Source organism: Lontra canadensis, unplaced genomic scaffold (genome assembly GCF_010015895.1).
Source record: "Lontra canadensis isolate GAN:19392208 unplaced genomic scaffold, GSC_riverotter_1.0 scaffold26, whole genome shotgun sequence".
Classification (NCBI taxonomy): domain Eukaryota; kingdom Metazoa; phylum Chordata; class Mammalia; order Carnivora; family Mustelidae; genus Lontra; species Lontra canadensis.
This window is the reverse complement of record NW_022631020.1, coordinates 2922629-2941264: the sequence shown is the minus strand read 5'-3', so window position 1 is coordinate 2941264 and position 18636 is coordinate 2922629. Positions and strand designations below refer to the sequence as shown.

General features: G+C 39.9%; 1 protein-coding gene across 1 annotated transcript in view; it reads left to right on the top strand.

Moving 5' to 3' along the window:
• HS6ST3 (heparan sulfate 6-O-sulfotransferase 3) overlaps window positions 1-18636 on the top strand; it is a 586504-nt gene that overhangs the window by 53522 nt on the left and 514346 nt on the right. The window lies entirely within an intron of this gene.

Sequence of the window (18636 nt, the reverse complement as noted above, 5' to 3'; positions counted from 1 at the left end):
TGTGTGTGTGTATTAAGGGAAACATGAATGGAGAAATTTGGATAATGAATCTATCATCATTTCCTTTTGGCGTGATGGTTAATGGGCTGAACATATTTCTAAGTAGATGTGTTTGTGACACTAAAAATGACTACCAATTGGAGAAAATCCAGGAAATATTATTTAAAAAAAATCACTGTTTTAGTTTCCTGGGGCTCCTGATAGGTACCACGATAGCTTGGCCTAAAAACACCAGATAGATAGTCTCAGAGCTCTGAGGGTCAGAAGTCTGAATTCATGGTGTCTCCAGAGCCTTGCTTCTTCTGAAACCTTGGGAGAGAATGGAATCCTTCTTTGCCATTTCCCCACCAGCTGGGCTGAAGTTCTTGTGCCCTTTGGGAGGTGGGTTGTGTTTCCTCTGAAAATGATTAGAAGATGGAGCAATTGGTTCACTTTCGGGACATATTGTTTATCTGATTAACCTAATGTTCTTTATGCAAATAGACCAAAAGCAAGCCACGTGTTTGAGAATTTTGTAATGTTAATGTAAAAGTGATTTCTGCCATTGAAAATACCAGTATGAAAAAAATTCCATTTTAAATTTTTAAAATAAGTTACATAGGCTGAACTGTTTAAAAGCAATGATACGCTAAACTTTGCAAATGTAAACTTTAAAAATGTTAACCTTTGGGGTGCCTGGGTGGCTCAGTCCATTAAGCGTGTACCTTTGGCATGAACTCTGAGAATTCTCGCTCTTCCTCTATACCTCCCCCTGCTCTCTCTCTCTCTCTTTTTAAGGATTTTATTTATTTATTTGAGAAAGAAAGAGAGAGAGAGAGCAAGGGGGAGCAGAAGGAGAGGGACAAGCAGACTCCATGCTAAGTGCAGAGCCAGTGGGGTGGCTGGATGTCACAAACTCCAAGATCGTCACCTGAGATGAAACCAAGAGCTTGTCATTTAACCGACTGAGCCACTCAGGTGTCCCCAGCCTCAAATAAATAAATAAATCTTTAAAAAAATGTTAACCTTTATTAATGGAAATATCCTTTGAGGAATTTCCAATCCCTATATATATACCAAATACACTTGATAGATATCTGTGTCTAAGTTGCTTTTTATCAGTATTAGTTACTTAGTTACTATACAATATTGCCACGGTAACGGCTGCAGTAAAATAAGGCTGAATGCTTAGTGGCGAGGGACACAGGTCCTGGGTTTGCACTTCTTTCCATCACCTATGAGTGGACTGGCCTTGGCCAGGTGGTTAGCCATTCTGAACCCATATTTTCTCAATTGTAATGTGGAGGGGCTAATACCACCTCAAAGTCTGTTTGGAGAATATAATGATCTAAAACACTCAGCACGTTATCTGGCACTGAATAATTTTTCAGAGAATGAAGATGATTAATAATAACGTTACTATTAAACAATGCCAGGTAATTTGAGATTTAGTATAAGCATCCGTTTTAGAGGGGCAGAATTATCCGTTTTATTTGGATTCATTGAATTTTTTCAACAGCGCAGTAAAAGGTGGGGTCATAGGCAATAAGACAGTTTGTCTTTAATTGGCTGATGTGCATGTATGAGCAATAAACCTTTTATTTTAATTTCAAAAGATAATTATAATTCTAGCAGTTCAATTTCAGTGAAAGTAAGACTTTCAAAACCTCCAAATTGTCCCTCAAACACTGTCAGAACTTAGTGAAGCGTTCCTAAAATATTTTAATTTTCACTTATTAGTGACTGTGATTTTACTCTTCAGCTTAGTGTAACATCAGCAAAATGTCAAGGATTCCTCTGATATTCTTACTGTTACTATTAAATGATTTTATAAGTCAAAGAGATGGCTGTGTACAAATCAGTGAAAAAATAAATGAGGGTTTTAATAGATGAACAGGTAAAGATAATGAATAGGTGCCTCAAAAGGAAAAGCCAAGCTAGGAAACAACCATGACAAGAAAAATGTTCCCTGTAATAGGGGAAGTAAAATTAATGCAGCAAAGTATTTTATTTCTTGCTTGTTGTGATAGGAAAACCTTTTGCAAGACAGCACGGGGTCTAGTGACACTGAGACTCATCTAAGATTATTGGTGACAGTAAAATTTAGAGGAAGTTTTAGAATGTCTGTCAAGAGCCTTATAAATATTTATACCTGTAGACCCCCAATTCTACCTTTGGAAATTAAACCTAAGGAAATAATACAAAGATTAAAAAAAAGTTACATGTAGGACATGTCCGTCACAATTATGTCCATCACAAAATGATGACGACTGGAAGCAATATTAATGTCCACTACCATGGAAATGGTTATATTAGCATTTCAGTTATATGTTGTGTAGTCAGCCCATGTGTCTTACATGTGTATACATGACGGTGTACAAGTAGAAGTATTAATTGAGAAAAACAGAATATAAATTGTGTACGTACCATAATTAGGGTTTTATAAAAATATGCATGGAAAAAAAAGACTTGAAAGAAAAGCCCAAAGGAGGTAGCAAGTCTTACCTAACAGAGGTGATATCATAAATCTTTTCCCCTTTGTACAATCTCCAAATTTTCTTTGCTAAAGTTGAATTTTATATAAAATATTTTATGAAATAAAAAAAGATATTCTCTCCTCATTGAGCTTTACTATTGGGCAAATATATTCTTGTCTTGTGGACAAGTTTATCTTGGCCTGTAGGGCAAAAATTGAATACTTAAGTAGGAATTAATTAGCCCAAGATTTGGTACAAGGGGAGGGTGAAGATGTCAGAGGTTAATACAGATTTTGATTGGGATAATTTATACAATGAAAATTCATGTCCATGCCATACTGGCCAGTTTTTCTTTTAAAAAAGGTTAAGGACTTTTTTTTTTAAAGGCTAAAAATGGCACTAATTTTTAATAATGAAAAACTGATAATAGAAAAATGGTTTCTGTATATGCCAAGTACTTCTATCTTCCATGGCCAGCAACATAAGTACAGTTAGTTTATCTTGGTCTATAATGTATCATACTATTTTTCTGTCAAAATAAATGAAACTTTGGATTTCGTTTAATCTTCCAAAAATGTTTCCTTGAATAAATAGAGAGGAATTGTAAACACGTTGTTTGCTGGACCTCCTTTTAGCCAAACCCCAAAGTTACTTTTTTAGTGACTGTTACAGGCTGAAAATTTTTGCACCCCAGGGCAGAATTCACAAGTTGGAGCCCAGCTCCCTGTGTGACCATGTTTGCAGCTGGGGGCTCCAAGGAAGTACTTAAATTTAAATGAAGTCATAGGGTGGACCCCTCATCCATAGTGTTAGTTTCCTTTTAAAGGAAGACACAGAGAGCTCACACTCTCCCTTCCTGTGTTCACACACTGATTTCTTCTGTTTGGTGAGAGCTCTCCAAACGCCAACCCTGCTGGCATCTTGATCTTGGACTTTCTGCCTCCAGACTCTGAGAAAGTAAATTTCTGTTGTTGAAGTCTCCTTGTCTCTGGTATTTTGTTATAGCAGCCTGAGCAGACTAAGACAGTGACCTCCAAAAGCATCAGGCTTTAGAGAGGGGGAGAGAGCACAAGCAGGGGGAGAGGCAGAGGGAGAGGGAGAGGGAGAAAGAGAATCTCAAGCAGTCCTGTCTGAGTGTGGAGCCCAATGTGGGGCTTGATCTCATAACCCTGAGATCACGATCTGAGCTGAAACCAAGAGCTGGACGCTCAACCAGCTGAGCCACCCAGGTGCTCTGCGATCTTCCTTTTATTTCTCTCTTCTCACAATATAGACTCTTCTGACCATCTGTGAAATATCTAATATTTATTGGGTTTCATTATAGAGGCAGGACTATTCTAAGCACTCCATAGGTATTAACTCACTATAGAATCATGGAAGCCCTTTGGGTAGGACCAGCTTCCCCATTTTACAGTTGGGTAAATTGAGCCACGGAGAGTTTAAGTGACTTGCCTAAGTCACATAGTAAATGGCAGACCAGGGATTGGAAGCCAGCAGCCTGGTTTCATAGCATGGGTACCTTACAACTGTACCCTTCTGTTTCTTAGAGTGACCCTCAGTGCAAACAGTGGCTGAAACCCAAAGGTGGCTGGGTGAGGACGGGCACGGCATTGTGAAATTTAAGGAAGGAAAGGTGCATGGCTCTCTGATTAAGTGGCATGATAGAAGGTCATGTTTCAAAACATCTCGAAGACGAATGGGACTGAATATGACTTATTGCAGCTGAATTTCAGAAGAGTAGAGCCAAATTCCTGGTGATAGTCTCAGGCAAGATCCTGCTGTTGTAGCGCAGCATTGGCCATGTTAAGACAGTGGAGTTGGCTTTGAGAATACATTTAGTCTGCTCCACTACCTGGGAGAGGTTGGGTTTGTTTTTGAACTTAAGGTCCTGAGCATCATTTCCTTATCTGTAAGGCCATAATTCTGCTCTGCTTCATATATAACTCATTCAGTGATTAAGTGAAACAAGGGATGAAAACTCTCAGTATGGTGCACAATATAATGCAGGCAGAGTATAGGACTGCTGTTCCCTTATGGGAACAGTGGTGGTTGACCCGGAACCACATGTCAGTGAGCAGAAGCAGTAACCTTCAGGCAGGGAGGTTTTTCCTGAGAAAATTACTTCAGGTCATTCCACCATATGGCAAGGGACTCCCATTTATTTTCTGGGTAATCTTGGGCAACTACTAACCCTCTCTGAACTTCAGTTTATTGATCTGTTAAACAAGGATAGTGACATTTACTTTGATGAAGATTAAAATGTGATAATAATGGTTTTAATTGCTAACCTACTTTCTCATTTCTTTAGTAGTCAATGCCATTTAGTAAGTGTTATTGCTGGAAAAATCTTTGGCCATGATTTTTCCAGTTTTTACTTTTTTAAAAAAAGATTTTATTTTTTTATTTTAGAGAGAGAAAGAAGGTGAACAGGGGGAGAGGCATATGGAGAGGGAGAGAGAGACTCTCAAGCAGGCTCCACAGCCAGCACGGAGCCCAAAATGCAGCTCGATCCCGTGACCCCGAGATCATGACCTGAACCAAAATCAAGAGTGGGACACTGCAGAATGAGCCACATCAGTGTCCCTCCAGTGTTCACCTTTATGGCCATCTTACTTGAGACTCAATTTCTTTTTCCTGCCCTTTTATGGGATAATGAAATTATAGATATTTTAACTCCCAAAGTTGAGAAATTAGGGGTAGTTTACCAGAGAAATTATATGTTGAAAGTAACAAAGGGGAAAAAAGAGTTTTATGAAACAAAATGTAGGCTGGCAGGGAGAGATATTTCTGTTGGTTTAAAATGAGGCAAAACTGAGGAGGGATAGGCATCAGCATTGACATTTCAGAAAGCAATGAAGTATTTGCCCAGGGACCTGTGAGATAATTTGTCATTTTGGACTTTTAAAGCAGAATTTAAGAAAGCAATAGTGAGCAGTTGGCTGACTTGCAAAACTGATAGGTATTCTTAAGAAAATGTGTTTTCTTTGTTCAGTGGAAGCAAACGTCTCCCGACAAGAACTTGAAAGGGTTGTATGTTGTGATAACGTATTTATATCAGGAGGAAAAAAGTTAAAATGTTAATTATCTCTCTCTGTGTGTGTATGTATCTCACATAATGAATTATCAGTGTTGAAAAGGATTAAAAAAAATCACTGAGCATAAACCCTTACTTCTGAACAAACCCTTACTTCTGAACCTGACCTGACAGATGGAACAGTTAAATAAAACAGAAGACCTACTATGAGCCTGGAAGTCGTTCAGTGTTACATGAGGTAGAATGGGGAATATAACCCAGTCGCTTTATTTAAGGAACAATGAAGACAAGAACAGGAATGAGGAGGGGCAGGACCATACAAAGTTACTGTGGGTGGTATGGTAAATACTGTAAATTACTGGTATATGCCAAGTGCTTTGGGAGCACTGAGGAGGAATTGAATATTCTTAGGAAGGGTGGAGAAATCTTCACAAAGAATGTGACACTCAGTGAAAATCTGAAGGTTAAGGGCTCTGTCAAGTGAAGGAAACAATGTGTATAAAGGCATGAAAGCCATGGGTCCTGTGCACCGCCATGATGGCCTGGCTGTCTTTGAGGAGTCAGAGGAGGCGGGGCTGCAGAATAAATTTGGGAAGGGATTTCAAAATGGCAGGGTGATTTTCGTTTGGGAGATGAAATGGATCTAAGGGCAAAAAAGGGATGGGTTTGAGGAGAAAAAGCTAACAGCGTTGTATTTTGATGTGGGGTGTCCTGGAAATATATTGGGAAGAGCAGAGCAAGAAGAAGAATGAGAAGCTTGAACTCCTGGAAGGAGGGGCGGAGGAAGAGACCTGTGAGTAGGACAGAGAAAGAAGGAAGGCTTGCAGAGGACCGGTCATAGAGGTAGGGAGAGAATGGGAAAGTTGAGTATTGATGAATCCCAGAGAGAATGTTGGAGCAGGAGGAGGCAGTATTAGCACAAACTAGGGAGAAATCAAGTATGATGAGAACTGAGAGATTAATAATTTGGGGGTCACCAGAGCCCAGGCTGAGAATGATTTCAGAGAGGGGACAGGAAGCCAGGCTGCTCTGAGACGACAAGCAGGTGGGAGGTGAGGGAGTAAAGGCAGAACATATCACTTTGTTAATCCCTTTGGCTGGGAAGGGAAGTGGAAGAAGGGATTGAGAGTCCCAGGGAATGGTGGGAGACCCTAACATGCTTGTGTTTGGTCTGAGAGCTGAAGCCAGGAGGAAGGGAGCAGGGAGAGGGGAAGATTTTTAAGATTTTTAAGGGATATTCCTAGAGAAGAGTACAGGTTGGGATGAAGAACATTGGTAGGGAGATTATTATTATTATTATTATTATTATTATTATTTCTTTTCAGCGTAACAGTATTCATTGGTTTTGCACCACACCCAGTGCTCCATGCAATCCATGCCCTCTCTAATACCCACCACCTGGTTCCTCCAACCTCCCACCCCCGCCCCTTCAAAACCCTCAGATTGTTTTTCAGAGTCCATAGTCTCTTTGCTTTCATTTATTTTATTTCTGTTTCTTGGAATACTTAGGTTTTTATTTGTATTTTATTTTATTTTTTTATTTTATTTATTTATTTATTTTTATTTGTATTTTAAAGGAAATGTGGGTACTGTACTAATAAATCATTGCAGGTCTGCAGAAACTGGTCATTGTCCATAATTCTAGCATGTGCTGCTCAGGAAATGCTTTTCTGATGGAGATAACTCTTTTCTCGTATAATCAATCTGTGATCAGAATTGAGGAATTACTTGAGGGACAGACTGGTGTTTATGTCTTAATGGTTATACTGCAATTTGTAATAATAATAATTTCAGGAGTCATTAAATGCATATACTATACAAAAGAAAAAGAAAATAATATATTTTTAAGGAAGCCAAAGCTACAGATATTAAGATCTTATATTAGGTTGGGGTGCCTGGGTGGCTCAGTGGGTTAAGCCCTGCCTTCAGCTCAGGTCATGATCTCAGGGTCCTGGGATCAAGCCCCGCATCGGGCTCTTTTCTCAGTGGGGAGCCTGCTTCTCCCTCTCTCTCTGCCTGCCTCTCTGCCTACTTGTGATCTCTGTCAAATAACTAAATAAAATCTTAAAAAGAAAAAAGATCTAATAAAAAAATGATTAAAAAAAAAGAAAAAAAGATCTTATATTAGGTTGGACCACGCGACCATTTGCAGTCTACAAAAATAGCAGTTTCATACAGTTCAACATGATGATAATGTCAAACTTATGAGACTATCTGACCAGATATAGTCTTCCAGTGGACACTAATGGGGGTCAGTGTCCATGGTGGGGAAGAGCCAGGACTTTGGCACCAGAAAGGACTAGGAGCTATTCTCACCTCCCTCTCTTCTTAGCTGCATGACCTTGGACATAGTATTTCATATCTCTGAACCCCAGTCCTCATTTTTAAAATACAATAATGGTAGTACCTAATTCATAGTATTTTTATGAGCAGTAAATGAGATAATTTACGTAGCTCTTAGCAACATGCCTGTGTGTAATAAACACTAAATAAATAGCAAATGAAATGAACAATACGAGCAATAATAACTTAAAATCTATAAGTTATGTGAAGTTTTAGTAGAAGCCTCTTGTTTGTAGGAGAGGGTTTTGCATGTAATGAAAATGCTGAATTGGTAGAAATTAACATACACTAAATTTGGTGATGTTTATAGCTTTTTAAAGTTTTTCTTGAATAGGTTAAATTAATGTGCTTGCCCTGGGCACCTTGAAATGGTTAAGCTGTGCTAACCAGTGTGCAGAAGCTACTTGGTTTATAATATTAGTTATGTTCTAGAAGCTCTTATTATTGGGCGAATGGATGAAACAGAACTCTGTAGGTTATTTAAAGGTTAGTTTTATTCACTATGTTATTGTGAAGGTTGTTTTCTCTATGTAAAGAGGTCCAAGTTGTCCCATTCATATATTTCTGACTGTGGATGCTTCCTGTTATACAGGAGTAAAAAGAAAGGTGGTGATTTATTTCAAGAAGCCCTAAATTCTGCTACCAGGAACCCTTCCCCTGTGACCAGGAGTTCATTTAATTTCCATTTACTCTGGTTTATCTATTGGAAATGAGAATAATAACAGCTTTTCTTACAGCTTGAGGCTGTTCTGAGGACAAATAAGGGTAGATGCGGTATTTAAGCATTTATTTAGCCAACACACTTTTATTTATTCTCTGATAAACACTCTATCTGGTTTCTGCTCTCAGAGGGGATATAATCTAGTGGTGTAGACAGATACACAGCCAGTTGTGCTTTAGGGTGGTAAATACAATGAAAGAGGCATGCAGGCATGCAAGAGAGCCCAGAGGACTGGGCTATGACTGTGGGCTTTTTAGAAAGGGAGGTGGTACTTGGGGCTGGTACAAGTTCAGAATGTGAAGAAGAGGGAATTTCATTTTCCTACAGTCTGAAGCTATGGCACTGAATCTGAATTTGAATGTCTTCACTTTCTTTAATTCTTTAATTCCTTAAGTTTAATTTTGTGAATATATATTTGCTAAATAGCATTTCTAGTTACTGGAATAAGGGTCATCTTTCATCTTGAAAAGGTTCTTGAGTGCCTGTTGTGTGTTGACCATTGTGCTATGTGCTGCTTGAATAGGGAAATATTGAGAAACCTTTGTTTCTCAAGAAGTTGTGGTCTAATTGAAGATTATTGCTATTATTTTTTTTTCCAGAGAGAAACTGGGGAAAGGAGGGGCAGAGGAAGAGTAAGAGGGAGAGGGAGAGAGAGAATCTTAAGCAGGCTCCACGTCTTGTATGGAGCCCAACGTGGGGCTTGATCTCATGATACTCCAATGACCTGAGCTGAAATCAAGAGTTGGACCCTTACCTGACTGAACCAGACAGTTGCCTCTTTTTTTTTTTTTTTAAGATTTTAAAACTTATTTTAGAGAGAAGGAGGGGTAAGGGCAGAAGGAGAGGGAGGAGAGAGACTCCTGAAGATGATTCCCCACTGAGTATGGAGCCCAAGGTAGGGCTTGATCTCATGACCTTAAGATCATGACCTGAGGTGAAATCAAGAGCTGGTTGCTTACCTGACTGAGCCACCTAGGGACCCTCTAATTGGGGATTCTAATGCATTATTAAGATAGGATGAGATAAGTACACCGATAGGATTATGGGTAATATCTTAGGTAGGCCCAGGTCATGAAATGTCCATAACATATGGAAAGTTTCTTAGAGGTGATAGTAGGATTTTATCTGGATCTTGGCAAGTGAATGGGAAATGGAATTGAAGCTAAACCTCAACAAAGGCAGGGAAATGTGAAATTGCATAGATTTTCTGAGTAGTTGGGATGGTTAGAGGGTGGTGATTATGAAGAGATGGAGTGGGGAGGTAAGTTGGAAAAGTATATGGGGCTAAAATTAGGGGTTTTACCTTACATATCTTTGCTAATATTCCTACTCTAGATTACTTTTTTTTCTTGAGAGTGAAGGATCTAGAGGCACATTTTACTATTTTTTTTTTAAATTCAAGTATACTTTAGGTAGAAGAATAATACCAAACCCAAAGGATGGGTTCTTAGCAGAGTCATTAAAGATTGCAGTGGTCGCCATGTTACTTAGGGCTGGGGAGGAGGGATGGGTTAGGACTCTACTGTCAAAATCCTCCAAACAGGTGATAAAGACCTTTAGTTCAAGACTGATGGATATTTAAAAAAAAAAAAAAAAATCAATAACTTGGGGCACCTGGCTGGCTTGATCTGTGGAGCTCATGACTCTTGATCTCAGGGTCAGGAGTTTGAGCCCTGCGTTCCGTGGAGAGGTTACTTAAAAATAAAATCCTTTAATGGGATGCCTGGGTAACTCAGTTGGTTAAGTGTCTGCCTTCAGCTCAGGTCATGATCCCAGGGTCTTGGTCAGTCTCTCTGCTCAGTGGGGAGCCCACTTCTCCCTCTTCATCTGCCTGCTGCTTCCCTGCTTATGCACCCCCTCTCTCTGTCTCTCTCTGTCAAATAAATAAATAAAATTTTAAAAAATAAAATAAAATCTTTAAAAATTTTTTTAAAGGAAAAAAAAAGAATGATGGACATATATTGAAATCTCCTCTTCCCACACAAAACGCAGACAAATATGTAAAAGAGAAGATTATAAAACCAAAAAATAGATATCTCTTGTAGAAGGAAAAAGTAGATGGGGTTAAGCATAAGAGCACAAGGGAAAATTTTCTCACATGAAAGAAGTCAGTGGGGAATTACAAAGGCTCTATCATTAAAGAGCTCAAAATCACTTAACACACAGGGAAATTTGTTCCCAAAGAAATAGAGACAATAGAATAGTCCGAAAAAGACTTTAAAATGAGACTATTTAATATCTTCAAGGTGATAAATGTCTTCACATTTCTAACACCAAAGTAAGTGTCCCAAGAAATCTTGGAAATAATAAAATTATTAAAATGAAAACATACCCAATAGGCTAAATAACACCCTAGGAACAGCTGAATAGCAAACCGGTGATTTGGAAGCTCCACCTAAGGAATTTTCCTGGAATGCAGCAAAGATAAAAATGTGGAAGAGATGATAGCAAATTTTGGAGATGTGGAGGATGGAGTCACAAATTCCAACATCCATTTAATGATATGGCAGAAGGTAAAAAGACAAAGAAGGAGAAAAAATGGAGTATTAGAAACATAAAAGAAGGAATTGAATTGTTGAATCAAATGGTTGAGCATGTGGGAACCTCAGGGCACTTGTCAAATGTTTGGATACAGAGTGTGAAGATGGTTGAAGAGGCTCCTAAGAAGGTAAATAGGTAGGGATGGTGCTACTGAATATAAGAAAAAAGAAAGTTGTGGGCAAAGAATTCCAGTTTGGTTTTGGACCTGTTGGTTTGGAACTGCAGGAAAAGTAGCTATATGGACCTTTTTATCCAGTACTAGAATTTTACATCTAGAAGCTCAAAGGGAGAGGTAGAGAAGAGATCGCAGAGGTAGTACTTGAAGAATTCAAGGGCATAATATAATGAAAAAGGAGATAAAATGTGGCATGAAGAATTCTGTTTGACTTATGATTGTTGTACTATGTGACTTAGTTTTATCAAATCAAAGCTGATTGCAATACAGAGTTCTGGCCCATTAAAAATTTATCACAGTTAAGATAAAAGGCATTGCATCTTGTTATCTAGTAGTTCTTTTTCAAATTTCATGTTGGGATTATGTTGTTTAGTTTATGTTTGATATGCTAATTAACCATTATGTCTGATTATTATTAATGTTTTCCATGTAAAATGTAATAAGACTTTTTTGTCCTACCCCACCCCCTTCCCAAAAGAAATGCTTAATGAAATCATTATAGCTACTAAATTACTCTCACAAGAGGTCCCCCAAGTGATCTGATGTTAATATATATTTAAAACTTAGTTTGGGATCTGATCTCAAACTTCTAATAAGACTAGAGTCATCACAGTCACCAATTCTTAAGAAAGGAGGAGAGTTATTGATTTTATAGAGTTGCTCTTCTGCATGTGGACTAGCTTGCTGCTTTCATAGGGCAGTGGGCATATAACCATGATTTTTTTTTCTGTGCCATTTCCATGCATTTTAGTATGTAAGTCTTTCTGGTGTGTGTGTGTGTGTGTGTGTGTGTGTGTGTATTTTTTTTTTTTTCCAAACCATCCCAGTGTGCAGTATTTTCCTTGGTACCTGCCCAGGTGGGGCATTGAACTATAGCACTCTGTTCAGAAAATGCCATTGAAATAATGGTATAGGATTAATTTATAATGATATTTAATGTATCCATCTTAATAAAAAACCTCTTCCCCCGCCACCACCACCCCCCCCGGCCTAGGAATATATCATTATTAAACTACGACTATATGACATGATGTACTTAGATCATTCTGTTGTGGTAAATTCTTCTCAGCGATGTTCTGAATCTGCCAGGGTTGACAGTTCTTTATTCAAAAGAGTAGTTGCTAGCAGGGTTCTTTTTAGGAGAAGAGTTTAGATATATTAGATATATTACCCACGAATTCTTAAATATGTATAAAACTGGGAACAAATTTTATGGTCGTGTTGGCATTCTAGGGTGCATGATTTGAGTTCTGGGGAATGGAATTCTCAGCCCCCAGGGGTTTTCCAAGTTCCTGGAGCTTCCTTGGAGCTGTGCAGATAACATTGCAGGGAGGAGTTGTTCCCTAGTCTTGGGGAGGAGTCACTAAATGGGAGTGGGCTTTCTGCTCAGCCTTGTTTTGTGAGTCCAAAGAACACCTCTGAGAATTAGCCTGCTCATCTGCTTCTTTGCCACATACACACCAACTGTGTTTTATCTCTACATAAAAACCATTTTCTTCAAACAGGGGCTTGTACACTTTCTGAGTATACTCATGCACGAATAGGCTTAATGATTTGCGGTAACAAGCTGCTTTCACCATTTTCTGCTTCTACATGATTCTTTTCTAAAATTGCGTAAGAAAGTGTCTGCTTTGCACATTTCTTCCCTCACTTTACAAATAAAGGCCTCCTCCTCACTGATCTGAAGTGTTAATATGGTACATTTGTCCCAGGATTAAGAATACCCCATGTACCAGAAAAAGCTATGCTGAGAAATATGAGTGTTGGAGGAGAGCTCCTTTAATGATTAATCAAGGAAACTCAAACCTGGTGAGTTTCTTGCCTTTCTGTAGCTTACTTCTATCTCTAGTAAGGATGAAGCTGAGCCTTGCAATGGAGGTTAGTGGTGTTCTTTTAAAACGAATCTGTGTTTTCCAGGACTCACGAAGAATTAAAGCTACATTGGATAAGACTGCAAATACATATTGCATGTGATTCCTTTCAGATGCAGTGCAGTTTTCAATATGATAGTTAAAACCTATTTTACCAAAGCATGTCATGAAATACTGATTCCTATTAAAGTTGATCTCCATCTTATTTTGTCTTATAAAATATTTAATATTTCACATCTTCTGTTAACAAAAAATTAGCTTCTAAATTTTAAAACTTTGGGCTGACAAGTAAAAAATATGGAAAGGGAGTGCATATGTGTTTTAGGAGGAGTGTGAACACAGTATTTTGATAATAGGCCTCCTTGAAACATCACCTGGGTGGGACCTCCTTGAAACATCACCTGGGACCATCCAAAGACCTCTGTTGGCCCTTTATTCCTACAAGCTTACCTCTTGAGGTGCAGTACATATGCTGCTCTTAAAGCTCCATGGTTTACTCAGTTCCCTGTGGGATGGCTTGACCAGCGAGACTTCTGAAAACTGACTACTAGTTTCCAGAAGGCAGTATCAGAGGGCAAGTTTCCAGGAGAAGCTTCCCTTCTATAGTGCCAAATGCCTTAAAAATCATGGGACTAGTGATACCAGCATCTCAGTGGCTAACAACTACCAAAATGTATTTCTTGTTCATTGTGCCATGTGCACACAGTGGGTCAGCTGTGACTGTGTTCCTGTTGTCTTCACTTGAGAGTTCAGATAGATGGATTGGCCTCTACCTGGGGAAGAGGAAACTGGGCAAACTCTGGGCTAGATCACACAGCTTTGGCCTGGATGTGGCATATCTCTTCAGCTTACTTTTCATTGACCAAGTACCTTGGCCAAACCTAGCATCAGCGGTGTATGTGAGGAATAGGGTCCTCTCTTAGGGAGGGGAAGTGAATATTGTCAAAGCCAGATTTATGCGGACAAAGTTAAAGAGGCAAGGAAGACTTTATTCAAGGACACTACAATAGAAGAGAGACCTGAACAGAGTCTGCACTCAACTCCCCTGAAACAAAGGGCAGAGGATGTTTTAAGAGCTGGATTTGGGAGGTAGGAGGAGTCATTGGCCATCTGAGTTTGCTATTTGGCCTTCCCAAAAAGAAGAGTAAATTTTCTCTTATTTTCTCTTATCTTCATGGCAGGAGGTAGTTTTAAAATTTGAAACAAGGCACCCACCTACTCTCTACTTTCCCACGAGGCTGGAAATAGGAGCCCTCTCTTCTTTGATGATGACATTTCAAAGAGGTGGCTCCCAGATTCTTGAGAAACCATTCCTGGGTTGCAAAACTGACAAGAGAATTTTAAAAAGGTTTACCTCTCAAAGGGGCAGAGATAGAATTTATAGCTCTAAGTTTTCTAAAGCAAATGCTTCTCAGATATGTCAGGTAAGGGGCCTAGAGTCAGGAAGAAATCTGTGTAGAGTTCAGGCAAGCTGAGGAGAACTTTAAGGACATCTTGGTCAATATTTAAGAACAATAATGCATTCTGCCACAGGGTAGAGGTACATGTGTGTAATTTGCTTGATGCCAGCCACAGAAACCAATGCTGGCTGCCTTAAATGAAAAAATGCCTTTTTGAAGACTATTGGACTATACAGGTGGAGGGAGGGCACAAAACGAATGGGAGCTGATGAACCAGATTTGAAAAACACATACCATAGGTCCTGACAGATAGTCCCTCACCTTTTGGCAAGGGTGGTATGGTCAGAACTCTGTCACTGCTAGACAAAAATGTGGCCACCACCAGATACTTCTGCAGCTTCTGTCAGTAAAGCCTGGTAACTCTTTCAACTTTGCTCCACTCTGAGTCTGGGCTGGAAGATCTGATTGGTAGAGCCAAGACCGTACACCTTGGATCACGAGGAAGATATTTTCTCTCTTATACACTCAAGCCCTGGCCCTTGGCTAGTTGGGGAGCAGATGAGATCCAACTTTGGCTTTGGTAAGAGGAAGTGAGGGTGATGAGTTCCAGCAAGACTGAACATAACTAGAATTACTCACTTTAGCTACCCATCCAAAGAGAAGGTTGGATAGACAAAGCAAAACCAGACAAAATAACGAAGAAACATGCAACCACTGTCCACTACTGAAGGATGGAGGGGTTGTGGAGAAAGTTGTAGCAATTGTTTACCCATCTCCTCTGTGGGACGCATCAATGCTCTGACTACCCAATTCCCATTGTAACTACCTAGATCACTTTGTAGGACTCTGAGTGGTTCGTAGTTAGAAATTCCCTGTCCTCTAAGCTCCATGCAGTAAGATTGGGGGAATGGACAGGTGAGGCTCTCTAAACCCTTCATGTCTATCAGTTAGGAATATGAAGTATAGATTTCCTAACTTAGTTCCTTCAAAGGAGAGGCAAGGGGGCAGTGGCAAAAACTAGGGTTTAGGACTCTGCCTCTTATCTCTCTGACCTCCAGGTTCCCATCAGAGAAATGGAGTTTTCATGCATCTTTTGGAGGGTGTTTTGGAGAATGTATCCGATAATGTCTGTAAGAGTGCACAGAACTGGCACATTAATATGGTAGCTATTATTAGGAAAAAGGACATCTTTAACTCTTCTGCTTTCTCCTCTGCCAGACTGATTTTGCCACAGCCTCTCACAGTTCCGGTATTTGTTCAGGAGGAAGGACAGAAATCTATTTTTGCATCGGCTTCTGGGGGCTGCAGAGTGCCTTGTGCTCTCTCACTATCTTTCCTTATAGCCTGAGGATCTCCCATGTGACTCACCTGGACTAAATCACACGGAGCCAGAATAGGCCTGATGTTGGGCAGAACAGATTGGAGAATTTCTGCCAGGCTGCTGGGTCATTTACTGAGCCTCAGTGCTTGGCAAACATGAAGCAGCTTGAGGAAGGGTTTAGTAGACAATCTTTACTATGTCCTCACCCTAATGCTGCATTAATTCTGCTGAATTGTGCAAGTACCCAAGTGTTTCAGGAATAGGTAATTAATCAAAATGTTATATGCAAGTGTCCTGAATGTGAGTATGTGAGGATTTTTATGGAAATTATTAAAATGTTTATGAAAATTCTGTTTGGGCATGTATATGTGTGTGTATACACACACACACATATAAATGCGTAAGGATGTGTGGTATCTCTGAAATATAAATATAATACGCATGCATGAGTGTGTGTGTGTGTGTGTATGTGTGTGTGAAATGCTTGATGATGATTAAGATTTTACTGGTGTGGGCTTAGATTATAAAGCTAGATGTTAATACTGAGAATTTTCCCAAGTGTCGTTAAAACTTAGCACCATTTTTTTTTCAGTTTTAAAGAGTAACCATCTTACGAAATCAAACAAATCAGAAGATTTTATTGGCAGTAATATTGTTTCTTAAACTCTAGTTGCCTTGGTTACTCTTGGAATATTAAAATAATCTGGGCCTTTCGACAGTTGAGGACTAGTCTCCTATTTATTTTGGGCCCATGAGAGTGCTAATTAACCACGCCATGGGGCATGGAGGAGGAAACGTATGTGCTGTCTAGGGGGAAAGATGGCTGTGGCAGCCAGGAGTTTGGATAATTCCGAGCCCCCAAAGAAAATAGCATCATTGATATGGAGGATCATTATCTTTAAGCCCCTTTTAAGGTCTTTTCTGGATGTTTCTGGTGCACAAAGGCACATCCTTGATCAGTTACTTGAAGTTACTATTTTGGAATAGAGAGCCGGGAGTATCTACTGATTCTAATCCACTTCTGTTACTTTTTTCTTTAGTTATTGTTCTGTAAGCCACCCCTTTCTCAGAGGTAAGCCGTGCTGAAAGTGGCAAGGGACCCAGAGCACTTCTGAGGAGGGAGCAGCTCTCCCATGTTTGTGTCTGACCTACTGTTGTACTGGGCCCTGTGATAGGCTGCAACCCTATCCTAGACTCAGAATGTCACTGTTGAGATGAAACGTACGAGTTTGCTGAGCTCAGCTCATACTTTCCGGATCCGGTGACTAATGATCTGGGAAGTGGGGATTCAGTTCTGAGTTCCTGATTTCCAGAGTAGTGTTTTCCTCTTTCGTTTAGAAGGAGGACAATCCCAATCCCACCTTTTCCATGTAAATCAAAGTCCCATATTTAAATGACACTGCTGTAGGCAAGTTGTTCGCTATAGTGTTGGAATTTTAGAAGTTGTCTTGGAAGAGTTATGGAATCACAGAGTGGAAAGAAACCTTGAGGAAGTCCGTGATCTATCATGTCACCTCCAGACTCTAACGGGAGTGTTTTTAATACCACACATGCTCTCTCTGGATCTTGTCCCAATGATGAGCTCTTAAAATGTGTGTGGACACAGTGTGAGGAGAACAGGGCTCAGCAGCAAGGGTGTCCATCTGAATAAGCCCATTTTGCTCATTTAGCTTATTTCTGTTAGCCTGCCTGGTGAAAATGCTTGCCTATAGTTGTGCAGAAGCATGGAAGCTTGGCTAGGAGGAAGAATGAGATCTTGCTTATGATAAAAGTGAAATGACCCAATTTGTATTTTACAGTTTCTGCTTGTAGTGTTTCAGAATCATCTCGTGATCCATACTGATAACTCCAGTGTTTAGTTGATTAGCAGTTAATTGGTGTTGAGAGTAAGCAACACGAGAAAGAGAAAGGGAATGATGCCGCTTCCTGTGTGCTGTGTTCTGTCTGTCCATCACTGATTTGTCAATATCTTCGTCACCATCTTACAGATGGGGACACTGGGAGTCAGGAAGGTTCTGTGCCCTTCTTAAGGGAACACGGGTAATCAATGGGGATACTAGGATTTGAATCTGGCCTGCTGCCTCCAGCAGAAAAGAAAACTCTAAATGGAGAAGAGCAACTCGATCTGGGTGCAGTTCAGCCTACTTCCATTTACTTCCTCTTGCCTAAAAATAGGCCATTTCATGTGATCCTGTCAGTGAGCTTCTCCTGCTGGAGCAAAGACACAGCCAAGGAATTTCCTTATGTCTGCAGCTCTCCTGAAGTTTAAAAATGGTGGGAGAATGTGTGTGTGTGTGTGTGTGTGTGTGTGTGTGTGTGTTTAAGGCTAGCAACTGGAGGAAAGCCGATGAATAAGGAGAAACTGAAGACACAGATTGATAAAGGCCTCGCTGGGACTATCAGGGGGAAATCAGTGCCGTGGAGGAGGGAAATGGGGACGAGAAGCCAGTGAACCCACGTCACTGTGTAACTGATAAACACAGAAGGTGGTAGAGAAGCTTCTGTATTTCAGAAGCCTGAAGGAATGCAACACGAGGAAGGGGGCAGTTGACAGAGAGCGCATGAGCCCTTGGCACGGCACAGAAACTAGGTGGAGGGAGATGAGTTGAATCTGAAAATAGGAATGGTAGATTAAGCAAGGGGCTTATTTAGTATGCGTGCATAGGCACCTGCGCGTGGTCCAATGAGATTATATTAAAATCATTAAAAACAGAAAAAGATTGGGAAAGATTTAATGTCAGGCCAGGCTGTGGCAAGGGAGATGTTCAGTATAT